Source organism: Mesoplodon mirus, assembly GCF_964341445.2.
Source record: "Mesoplodon mirus genome assembly, chromosome: 11".
In the NCBI taxonomy this organism is placed as follows: Eukaryota; Metazoa; Chordata; class Mammalia; order Artiodactyla; family Ziphiidae; genus Mesoplodon; species Mesoplodon mirus.
The window spans coordinates 30,603,983-30,617,521 of NC_138987.1; positions in this window are offsets into that span (position 1 = coordinate 30,603,983).

Genomic DNA, 13,539 nt, shown 5'->3' on the forward strand with positions numbered 1-13,539 from the left:
GCACATGTGAGTGTGTGTGGGCATGCACGTGGGATCAGAGGAGGAGGAGGACAGTGAGAATTACAGATGTGTCTGAGCTCTGAGTTGTGGAGGCGAGACTAACATGCCAGCCAGCGTAGTGACTAATTCAAGACAAAATACTATTAGGTGACAAGTTTCCCCTAGTACCTTAGGAACTCTCTACAGAAGGGGGAATTGATGAAGGGAGCAGAGGGAAGCAGTACAGTTTACTGATAAAAAGAAAGGACTCCACCACCTGCCGATGCAGGGGACAATGGTTCGTGCCCCGGTCTGGGAAGATCCCACATGCCGCAGAGCGGCTGGGCCCGTGAGCCATGGCCGCTGGGCCTGCGCATCCGGAGCCTGTGCTCTGCAACGGGAGAGGCCACAACAGTGAGAGGCCCACGTACGGCAAAAAAAAAAAAAAAAAAGAAAGGACTCCAGACTCGATGGATAGGGCTCAAATCTCAAGTGCTCTACCTGTCAGCTTGACCTCTCTGCACCAGTTTCCTCATCTGTAAATTGGGAATAATAACAATATTGTGAGGATTAAGTGAATTAATCTACATGAAGTACTTAACATAGTGCCAGAGAGTGTTTGCCATTAAGATTTTTTTTTTTTTTTTTGCTATTTGGTTCTAGATTTTTTAAAATCACTTCACCAATAAAACATACATTTTCATTAATAACCTCTTTACTTATAATTTATTAATTTATTTCTACTACCTCTCAGTGCTGCAGTTTCAATACGGATGATCCATCCCTCCTCCCCTCCACCTGACACCTTGGTGTTTCAGTTCCTTGAACTTCTTTCCTCCAACAACCTTCTCCTTCACCCTCTGTCAGCCACTCTCATAGCCACATCCTATAACTGCACTCCATCCCTAATCTTGATTTCTGTGTCTACTCTCTAACCACTATGGTCTTTCTCTAAAGTTCCCCAATGCCAACAACACTTTGTCCCCACTGGGACTTCCAGTTTATTGATCCTACCATGTCACTACCCATGGCCAGCCATTATATACTATAGTATGTCATGTAGTATATAAATACCATATATATAGTATATACACACATATATGCTATATATTACATACTATTACATGTACTACCACCCTTATAGTACATAGTATATACTATATACAGTATATACTTATAGTATAGTACATATATATAGCATATATACTATAGTATAGTATATACTGTATATAGTATATACTTATAGTATAGTATATATACTATATATATAGCATATATAGTATAGTATATACTGTATACAGTATAGTGTCAACTCCCTTGCCCCCTTTAGCTATGTCATCCTTTCTGAGCAAAATGAAACCCTGGTTAAATCCAGCACCACTGACTCCATGTCCAAACCCACGCAGCTAAATGTGGCTGGAGAGAATTCACACAGACTTCTTGCTGGTTTCACTTCAAATTCATGACCACAAACTTCACACAATATTTCTCTAGTGAATTCATTCTCTCACCATGTAGATGAACTTTGGTTTCTATTTAAAACCAGTCCCTCCTCCTGTACACAAAATCTTATCCCCTGTACCAAAGGGCATCATTTCAGCAGTTCTCTCCTTTCTCTCCTGGATTTTTCCCTCTACAAGATCATTTACAACAGCATACAAAACTGTTTTCTTTCTCTCTTCTTAATAAACCTTTATCTAGCCCCACTATATTAGTTATCTATTGCTACTTACCAAATTACACCCCAAAATTCGCAGCTTAAAACAATAAACACTTATTATTTCACAGCTATTTTGGGTCAGGAATCCAGGCATGGCTTAGTTGGATGTCTCTGGCTCAAGGTCTCCCTCAAGGCTGCAATCAAGATATCCACGGGGCTACAGTCATCTCAAGGCTCGAGAGGGGATGATCCGCTTCCAAGCACACACACTTGGCTGTTGGCAGGCCTCGGGTGCTTCTTGGCTGTTGGCTGGACCCATTAGTTTCTTGCCATGTGGGCCTCTCCATAGGGCAGTTCACAATATGGCAGTTTGCTTCCCTCAGAGTCAGCAGACCAAGAGTGTGCCCAAGACAAGCCTTTTATAACCTAACGTTGGAGGTGACAGCCTGTTATTTCTGCCTTATTCTATTTGTTAGAAGCAAGTCAGTAAGTCAGCCTGGGAAAAATTGTGCACTGGGAATGTAAAATGGTGCAGCCATTGTGGAAAACAGAATGTTGGTTCCTCACAAAATTAAAAAATAGGATGACCATATGATCCAGCAATTCTACTTCTGGTTATATACACAAAAGAATTGAAAGCAGGGACTCAAATACATATCTATAAACCCATGTTCAAACAGCATTATTCACAATAGCTAAAAGGTACAAACAACCCAAATGCCCATTAATAAATGAACAGATAAACAAAATGTGGTATGTGCATACAACTGAAAATTTTTCAGCTTTAAGAAGGAATGAAATTCTAATATATGTTACAACATGGATGAACCTTGAAGACATTATGCCAAGTGAAATGAGGAATCTGGAATAATCAAATTCATAAGGACAGAAAGAAAGCAGAACAGTGGTTACCACGGGCTGGGTGAGAGGTGGGGAATGGTGAGTTAGTGTTTAATGGGTACAGAGTTTCAGTTTGGGATGATGAGAAAGTTCTAGAGATGGATAGTGTTGATGGTTGCACAACAATGTGAATATACGTAATGCCACTCAACTGTACACTTAAAATGGTAAAATTTTATGTTAAGTATATTTTATCACATTTTTTTTTTAACTGGTAGGGGAAAGAAGTCAGCCCACACTCAAGGGAGGGAATGAATATGTGAACACAAGGTCATGAACACCAGAGAGCAGCTCTAGTTGGTGGGTGGTAAATGTTGGGGTTTACGTTGGTGGTATATGTACACCCCCATCTGTTTCATCTGGTTTGGATGCCCCCAACCAGATGAAAGTTGATTCTTGGTGGGAGAGAGAAAAATCTTACTTATTTTTAATGTAAATATAAATCACAGACACATGCATAGTACCTAACCAGATGGACAGTATATCTGTATTACTGATATTTCATGGGAAAGCTATTAGAAAAAAATGTTTTCAAATGCTCCTTTGTGGGGGGGCCATAATAACACTGGGTTAAGGCAGAAAGCTGGCCTCTTCCGGCCACAGTTTTGTGAGGTGGGGTTGTGGGAACCCAAAATCAATGATAATAATCCCTTATATTGATCTTACTCCATAGAATTTACCAAGGGCTCTTGAGTATGGCGGGTGTTCTTAACTCTAGATCTGTGGACTTTTAAGTGACAGTGGATGGGCTTTAGGTGGATAAGTCTGTGACTTTCCTGAATTGTAGGCACAGTCTAGGTACCCCTGTATGAGGAGCAGTGAAGCATCGTCGTTAAATCACTGAGTTTGAGTCAGATGACCTGGGTTCAAATTCTGGCCTTGCTGCTTACTGTGTGACTTGGACATGTTACTTAAACTCTCTGAGTTAGTAACAAATCATAGGTTTGCTGTGATGATTAAATAAATGAAGCTGCTAGAACATAGTTAAGTATTTAGCAAATGTTAGCTATTATGTCTACACATGCTAATATTTCTGGGAAGAGAGTATACAGATTTCAGAAATTCTGAAAAGGATCCATGACTTCCAAAAGGTTAAGAATCTTAGAAATGCAAGAGTTATTCTCATCAGAAACCCATGAGGTAATATACAGTCCTCACCCTGCTTGTCCATAACCAAAGAACCACCATGTTCTGTCCATTCAACTACTATATCATCCACTACCTTAGCTCAGTCACTCACCATCTCACTCCTGGACAATTTCAACAGCCACTTCCCCCAATCCCTCACTCCTACCACCACTTCATCCCTTCATCTCCCATCTTGCCCTCTTTCAATCATCTGGAATTGTTATTAGTTTATTGGTTGGGTTTTTTAAATCTTTCAAGTCCTAGCCAATCTCTCCCCTCCTGAAAATTCTTTGGTGGCTCACCATGACTTTTAGAATAAAGGCCCAACTCCTTTGCATGACATAGTCATGACCTGGCCCCATCCACCCCTCCCGGCTCATGGTGGCCACTCCTGGCTTCCTACACTATACTGGAGCTGTCCTGAGCCTACTCCTCTCCACCCTTCATGCCTTTGCAGATGCTCATCTCTGTCTAGAATGCCTTCATCTCTCTAGAAGCAGGTCTCAAGCTCAAAGCATTGCCTGATACCGTCCCAGACAGACTTTTGTGCTTTCTCTATACTCTCGTTGAATTTTAAAACAATTTTTCCATTGTTTTTTGGTCTTTTTATTTATTTATTTTTCGTCTCCCAAAAAGACAGGGATCAAATAGTTTCATCTTTCAGCCTCAGTGCCAAGTTCAGTGTCTAGCACTTAATATATGCTCAATAAATACGTGTTAAATAAGTGAATGAGTGAATGAATGAAAGATGAATAAAGTTTAATAACTTGCCCAGGCTCATATGTTAGTAAGTGGAACAGCTGAATCTAGAATTCAGTAAATTCAGACTCTTTTGGATCATAAGGGACAGCAAAACCCCAAGTCAGCGTAGCTTAATTGAAAAGAGCAATAGGCCCCAAACCATGGGTTTCAGTCCAGGTGCAGCTGGGCCCTGGGGGTCCAATGACAGCATCAGCATTCTGTGCCTCCCTCTCCACCCCTCAGCTCTGTTTTCTTCTCAGCTCTTCAGTCTTCCATAGGCTCTGTCCACTGCTGATGGCCTCTATCAGCAATAGGCGTAGTTCATCCTTAGAGCTCCATGACTCTAGAAGAAACAAAGCAACTCTCCCTGCTGGCCACCACAGATTGAATTACAGATCTTCCTTGACTTACAGTGGGGTTACATCCTGATAAACGCATCGTAAGTTGAAAACATTGTAAGTCAAAAATGCATTTAATACACCTCACCTACCGAACGTCATGGCTTGGCCTAGCCCACCTTAAACCTTAAACGTGCCAAAACACTTACATTAGCCTATAGTTGGGCAAAATCATCTAACACAAAGCCTATTCTATAATAAAATGTTGACTATCTCATGTAATCTATTGAATATGGTACTGAACGTGAAAAACAGAATGGTTGTCTGGATATAGAATGGTTGTAAGTGTGTCTGGTTGTTTACCATCATGATCGCATGCTGACTCGGAGCTGCATGAGAGTATTGGACTGCATATCCCTAGCCCAGGAAAAGATCAAATTCAAAATGTGAAGTACGGTTTCTACTGAATGTGTGTTGCTTTAGCACCATTATAAAGTTGAAAAGTCGTAAGTGCAATAACCATAAGTCAGGGATTGTATGCACTTGGAGGGGCTCTCCTTGGGTCCTGTGCCCCCCACCCCACCCCACCCCATCCCATTACAATGAATCACTGTAAGAAGGAGCTGGGGTTGGCCAAGCCTGAATCACAAGTCCATCCTTGTGGCCTCTGTCTGATGAGGTGTTCTGTGTAGAGGATATGGGTGGTTATATAGGGGCAATACTGAGCCTCATCTTGATCCCCGCTGCCCTGCGGGGATCTCTTGGCACTCTTGGACAGCCCACATCTCCTACCCTTTCCTCTAACCCCTGCTGCCTGACAGGGTGCCTTGGGAGTCTCTGACTTCCTGTTTTACACTCTCACATGGCTGCAGGGAACTGGGCTGGGGTAGAGGATGCCCCATTCTCTTCCTGTGCTCATTATCCATGGCTCCTTCTCTCTCAGCCATCACGGGCTACTCCAACAAGCCTCTTGCCTTCAGAAATCTCCAGGCAAGAAGTCCCTGGGTGCATGCCAGCCCCCACCACCACCACCGAGAGCTTCCACTAAATGCACACTCTGCCTTATGCAGGCTGTAAAAGGGCACCCCATCTGAGTGGACAAATTATCCAAAATTTTCCCTGTCCAATTGCTCCTCAGCCCCTATTCACTCCTTCAGCCAGGCATCCTAATGCAGGGCAAAAATGCACAATCCTATACTGCGGCCTTCCCAAATTCTGGGGGACACACTCCAAGTTCTCCCAAGAATCCCCTCATCCCTCATGGCAGCCCACAGTTTGCCTACTGACTGCAGTTCCTCAAGCATCCAGAGAGGGAGCCAGTCTCTATTTCTTGCATGCACCCCCTGCTCAGTGATTTTCTTGATGTTTCACCTTCTCTCAATTTGCTAGGACAGTGGTTCTTATAGTGTGGTCTGTGGACCCCTGGCGGTCTTCAAGACCCTTTCAAGGGGTCCACAAGGTCAAAATTATTTTAATAATAAAATATTATTGCCTTTTCACTGTGTTGACATTTGCACTAATAGTACAAAAATAATTGGTGTGTAAAACTGCTGGTCCCTTAGTATGAAGTAAGGCAGTGGCACCTGAACTTTCTAGTTGTCATTGGATTCTTCACCACTACGCATGGAGCAGTAGAAAAAATTCCAGTGTCACTTAAGAATGTCTTGATGAAGCAGTAAAAATGATTAAATTTAATCTCAGCCCTTCAGTATGTCTTTTTTTTTTTTTGCAGTACCCGGGCCTCTCACCACTGTGGCCTCTCCCGTTGCGGAGCACAGGCTCCAGACGCACAGGCTCAGCGGCCATGGCTCACGGGCCCAGCCGCTCCGCGGCATGTGGGATCTTCCCGGACCGGGGCACGAACCCGCGTCCCCTGCATCGGCAGGCGGACTCTCAACCACTGCGCCACCAGGGAAGCCCAAGTATGTCTTTATAATAATATTTTGTGTGGCAGAAGCATTTCTGCTACGTGCTGAAGTATGATGGTTGTCTTAAGAAATGAACACTTTTGCAACTGGGTTGTGGCCTGAACTAGCCTCTTCTTTCATGGAACACCATTTTTTACTTGAAGAAAAGACTGACATATAAACTATTGTTATCCCAACTTGGGTAGTTGGCAGTTATTTTCCTGAAAATGTACAAAAAGACCTTGTCAGTTCCAGAAAAAGTAGCTGACAGTATTTGTCACCAGTGATAAGAGTTTTCAAACAGTAATTGGAATTTTGCAAAACTTGCATCTGAAACCATGAACTTGATAGCTTCCTTTACTTAAAAGACTTTTCTGATGTCACTGCTAGTGATGATAATGAATGTGATTTTTTAACTAGTAGATGTAATGTTTTTATTTGAAAGATCTACATAACTTAGTGAACTAATATTTTCAAATGACCAATCAATGAATGATGTTCCAAAAATTGGTAAAATCTCCATTCCTAGTAGAAGATAGACCAATGGATTAAAACAATTTTTTAAATTGAGATATAATGACATATAACATTATATTAGTTTCAGATGTATAACACAATGATTTGATATATGTATCTATTGCAAAATGGCCATCACAATATGCCTAGTTAACATGCATTACCACACGTAGTTTCAAAATTCTTTTGAATTTTGAAGATAACTCTGTTAGTGACTTTCAAATATATATTTGCTAAATGACTACCATGATAAGTTTAGTTAACATCCATACCACACATAGTTACAACTTTTTTCTTGTGACGAGAACTTTTAAGATCTTTTCTCTTAGCAACTTTCAAATATACAATACAGTATTGTTAACTATAGTCACCATGCTGTACATTTACATCCCCAGGACTTATTTGTCTTAAAACTGGAAATTTCTATCTTTTGGCCAACTTACCCATTTCACTCAGTGGATTTTAATATAACAAAGTACAAAAAAGATTGAAACGGTTTCAGATTCCACTTAAGAAATTACCACTTGTTGAGTTTTGGTGTAATATCAAAGGAGAATATCCACAGTTATATAAAAGGCTATGAAATACTACTCTTTTCCAGCTGCATATCTGTATGAGGCCAGATTTTCTTCATATTCTTTAATCAAAGAAATATATTGCAACAGATCGAATGCAGAAGCAGACATGAGAACCCAGTTGTTTGCTATTAAACTAGACATTAAAGAGATTTTCAAAAATGTAAAACAATGGTACTCTTCTCATTAATTTTTTCTTTTTTTATTGAAATATAGTTGATTTATAATATCATGTTCATTTCAGATATATAGCACCATGATATATATATATATATATATTCTTTTTATATTATATATATATATAATATATATATATGTATATATTCTTTTTCAGATTCTTTGCCTTATAGGTTATTAAAAAATATTGAGTATAGTTCCCTGTGCTATACAGTAGGTCCTTGTTGCTTATATATTTTATATATAGTAGTGTGTATCTGTTAATCCCAAATTCCTTATTTATCCCTCCCCCCACCGCTCTCCCCTTTGGTAAACCTAAGTTTGTTTTATATGTCTGTGAGTCTCTTTCTGTTTTGTAAGTAAGTTCATTTGTGTCTTTTTTTTCTTTTTTTAGATTCCACATATAAGCAATATCATTATATTTGTCTTGCTCTGTCTGGTTTATTTCACTTAGTATGATAATCTCTAGGTCCAGCCATGTTGCTGCAAATGGCATTATTTCATTCTTTTTATGGCTGAATAATATTCCATTGTATATATATATATATATATATATATATATACCACATCTTCTTTATCCATTCCTCTGTTGATGGACATTTAGATTGCTTCCATGTCTTGGCTATTGTAAATAGTGTTGCAATGAAACACTGGGGTGCACATATCTTTTTGAATTATGGTTTTCTCTGGATTTATGCCCAAGAGTGGGATTGCAGTCATTAATTTTTTATTTTTGGAAAATAAAATTATTTTTCACTAAAATGTTATTTATGTTAACATGTAATAGATTTATTATTTTTCAATGAATTAATAAGTGTATATTTTAAACTTTTCTAGTTTTAATTTCTAATACTGTGAATATTCATGGATAGAATTCATGTAAACAAAGGCTCCTTAGGGTCATCAATCATTTTTAAGAGTATAAAGGAGTCTTAAGTCTAAAAAATTTGTTAACTGCTGTGCTAGGAAGTGAGGAAGCACCCCTCCCATCCACTGTAGAGGAAAAATTCTCTGATCCCAAATCAGTAGGACCCACTAGGCCTGTGATTAACTACCCAAACCTCCCACAACTCCTCCTCTCTGGTATAGAACCAGTCCTTCTGCAGCTCTTATGAAGTCCTGGGTGGTTAACTGGCCCAATTATTTGTGGCTCTATTTAGAAGGTTGGGTATGTGGAACCTTCATTCCATCTTAGTTATCAATTCCAGGAACTAAGAAGCTTCCTGCTTAATATCTTATTAAATAATCTTTAATAGTTGGACAGTATTTATTTTTGTTCCTTTGTGGGAGAATAGTTATTCTGTTGTAGTGTAGATTCACTCTCATTTAAAAATATTCATATTATTTGGTATGACAAGGAAGAGAAGTCAGAAGATAGGGTAGTGTTTTGAAAAGAGCATGGGCTTTAATTTAGAATCCCAGCTTTGCCATTTACAGAGTAACTGACCTTTCTAACTTTATTTTCTTATCTGTAAAATTGGGATAAAAATATACCTGCCTTTCAGGTTGCTTAGGGATAATGCATATAAATTGTCTGACACATAATAGCCAATCAAATGAACTATCATCATCATCATCATTATCCTAGTACAAGAGTTGGGAAAGGGTTTCTGTTGGAATCCTCTGAGACAAGTATGATAAATCCTTTTTGGTGCCCTTGCTAATTTCCTAGTGGCCTCTTATTTACTTTCTCACCAGAAACTCAGAGTTTCTCTCTGAATACTGGGGAACAGCAGCTCGATTGGACAAGATGAATAGCTGCCACCTTCTTCCACATTCTGTCTTGACAAAGAGGGATTGTTTCACCCTGATCGAAGGGTCATTTTCCCTAAGAGCCTTCTTACCTCTAATGCCCCTCAAAGCAAACACCTTTCTCTGGGCTTCTCCCAAATTCTAGGCCTCGGTGTAGGCTAGAATTAACCAAAAAACCACCACTGAATGCCATGTTTGGCTGATAGTGGAAAAAATAAACAGCTGGGTGGACTTTATGGGGCAAGATTTGCTAAATAAAGAGTTATGTGAAGCTGCAGAGAATGCTCCCTTGAGTATTTTTTTTTCCTTAGATAAGGGCTCCAGGAGGGGATTTTTTTAATGGAATGATGCATGGGAATGGTATGCTTCCTCATGCTGCTAAAATGGAAGCCCTGGGTTCCTTTCTGACTAAGGGAGGCAGATTAACGGGTTGGGAGGTGTGGCTGCTGCCTCCCAGCAGCTGGCTCAGTTACCTCTCCTGCTCTAGTTGGGCTCTCGGCCTTGGCGCACAAGCCTGATGGAATTCTGACCTTGCTAGAGGACTTTGCTCCTTCACTGAGGCTGCCGACTTCTAGCTTGAATATGTCCTTTACTTCTCATAGATAGGTTTGCTGGACACATGGGTGTGAGGGAATCGTCCAGTGAGTTTCTTTTTAAAAACAAGGAGAGTAAATGAGATCATGAGGATGTTAACAAATGAGAAGCTCTGGGAAGAAAAATTATATCTATTTGGGGAAAGGATCTTAGTACATTTTATTCTAATGAAGCATTTTGGTGGGAGAAGTGGCTTGTCCAAAGAGGTTGGTTAGAAATCATTTGATTGCAAGTGAGAGAGACCCACTCAGATTAACTCAAGTAAAACGTGGCTCTCATGTAAGGCGTTAGGTACACCTCATGGATTCCAAATACAGAAAGAAGAACTGAGAATTAAGAGGCTTATAGTTCTATGGCTAAGTGTAGGTTTCTAACTCAAGTTACCTGGCTTCAAATTCTGGATCTATCACTTTGTATGGCTTTGAACAAGCTACTTCTCTCTCTATGTATCAGTTCTCTTCTCTGTAAAGTGAGGGAAAATAAGAATTTAAGAAATAAGAATTATATTTTAGAATTGTGTTGAGGTTTAAACGAGTAGATACCCATGAAGTACATGGAGCAGTGCCTGGCACATGTTAAGCTCTTAATAAATGTTAGGTATAGAGGATTTCCATAATAGCTATCTTGTTTCACCAAAGACAATGAGAAAAACTGAATGAAAATTTCAAAAATCATTCCAAAGACATTGGAAAACTATTAAGGCTGAGAGGCCTTTAAGAACCTAAGATCTCAGAAAGAACGGAAACAGAGAACAATGAGCCTGAAATTCTGTGCTGCTTTTCCTCCAGGGCATTTGCTAGTTGACAAGCATTACCTAAGATACTGAGATGCTGCAGAGAAAAGACTGACAGGTGAAAAGCTGAGCATCACTTCTGGCAGTTTTATGGGGGTGGAGGAGATACCAATGAAATTTAGGGCCTACCAAAGGGGAGGAACCATGGTGTTTACCCTACTCTTTCAGTTAGAACTCCCAAGGGTTATAATCCAGAAATATGGATTAACTATAAATACATCAACTCTCATAAAGACGGAAGCCTGGTTCTGAATCTGTTCACTGATTTAATTAAGGTGGGCCCATCTTGCCAGAAGCAAAAATAATCCTCTCCAGAGGAAGATAACACCATCCAGAGCCTTATATATTTCATATCCAATCCAAAATTACCAGACTCACCTGGAGGCAAGACAAAATGTCCAAAAACTATGAGGGAAAGAAACTAAGAAAATATAAAGAAACCAACAGGAAATAAATATTGGAGTTAACACAGACACTAAAACAGCTGTCATTAATGTAGTCAAGAAATTAGATGATGAAGTGGTAACAGATTAAGAAACTATTAAAAATGGCCAAATTAAAATACTAGAACTGAAAAATACAGTAGCCAAAATTTAAAAAAAAACTCAATATATGGAGTTACTAGCAGGTTAGAAAGAGCTGAGGAAAGGTTAGTGAACTGAAGAATTTGACAGAAGAAAACATCTGGACTGAAGCATGGAGAGATGAAAGAATGAAAAATACAGAAATGAACCTAAGAAACATGGGACAGAGTGAAAAGTTGAACAAATAAGTGGTTAGAGTCACAGAAGAACAAGAGGGGTAGAATGGGGGAAAGCAATGTATGAAAAAGAGATAGTGGATGAAATTTTTCCAAAACTGATCAAATACATTGCACCACAGATTCAAGAACTTTTGTGAACTCCAAGGAGGATAAGTAGAAAGGAAACCACACATAGGCACATCATAGTAAAACTACTCAGTATCAAGGATAAACATCTTAAAAGCAACCAGAAGAAAAAGGCATATTACCTTTAAAGAAGCAACAATAATCTGATAGATGACTTCTCACAAGAACAATGGAAGCTCCACAGTGGAAGAAGACAAGTGAATGACATCTTCAAAGTGATGAAAGATAATAGTTGGCATCTAGACTTCTGAACCCACTGATAATAACTTTTAAAATAAAAGTGAAATTAAGGCATTTATAGATAAACAAAAATGAGAGAATTCGTCACCAGCAGACCCTCACTAAAGAAATACTAAAGGGTGTTCTTTAGGCAGAAAGTAAATGATATCACAAGGGAACATGGGAAAACAGGAAAGAATGAACATTAATGGAAAGCAAAATATGAGTATATATCTAAATGAATGTTGAACATTTAAAACAATATCTTATATGTTTGAAAATAATTATAGAATTAAAGTATATGACAATAATAGCATTAAAGGTGGGAGGGTGGTGAATGGAATTAAAGTGTTCAAGTTCCTTGGATTTTTCAGGAAGGAGTAAAATTACTAATTTATACTGGACTTTGGTAAGTCTTTCTGTATAATTGTCTTCAGGACAAGCAGTGACAGAATAAAGAATAAATGTGTAAAACTAATGAATAGATGAATAATTAAAAATACATAATTTATCCAGAAGGGAAAAAACTGAAAAAGGAACATAAAACAGGTGAAACAGTGAAAACGAACTAATAGTCAAATTTAAAAATTAACCAAATGTGTAAGCAATTCCATGAAATACAAAAGACGTACTACTCTGATTAAAAGCCAAAGGTTGTCAAACTAAAAAAGAAAATAAAGCCATATTCTTCTTGTAACACACACTTTAAACACTAAGATGCAGAGAACTGAAAGCAAAATGTCAGGAAGAAAAGGTATACCATGTAATGCCAACCAAAAGAGAGCTGACATAGTTATACTATTAGCAGAGTAAGTAAGTAGACTTTAAGGCAAAAAGAATTACTAGAGATAAGAGGAGCACTTCAAAATGATAAAACAGTCCATCCACAGGAAGATGTAAATATTCTGTTTGTATGAACCCATGAACAACACCTCAAAAAATATGAAGCAATAATGACAGGACTAAAAGAAGTAGACAGATCCATAAGCATACTTGGAGATTTTAGCATTCATTTCTCAGTAACTGACAGAACAAGCAGACAAAAAGTTGACATGATTATAAAGTTTGGCTTAGTTGAACTATCTAGAACTCTACATCTAAAAACTGCAGAATACAAACTCTTTCCAAGTACACATGGACATTTACCAAAATTGGCCATGTGCTGAGCCTTAAAGCAATTCTCAACAAGTTTTAAAGGATTGAATTTTTAAAAAAATATATTGTCTAGCCACAATGGAATTGAGCTCAAAATAAATAACAATGGGCAACTAGAATATCGCCAAATATTTGGAAATTAAGCAACACACTTCTAAGTCGTCCATAAATCAAAGATAAAAATCACACTGGAAATCAGAAAATATTTAGAATTGG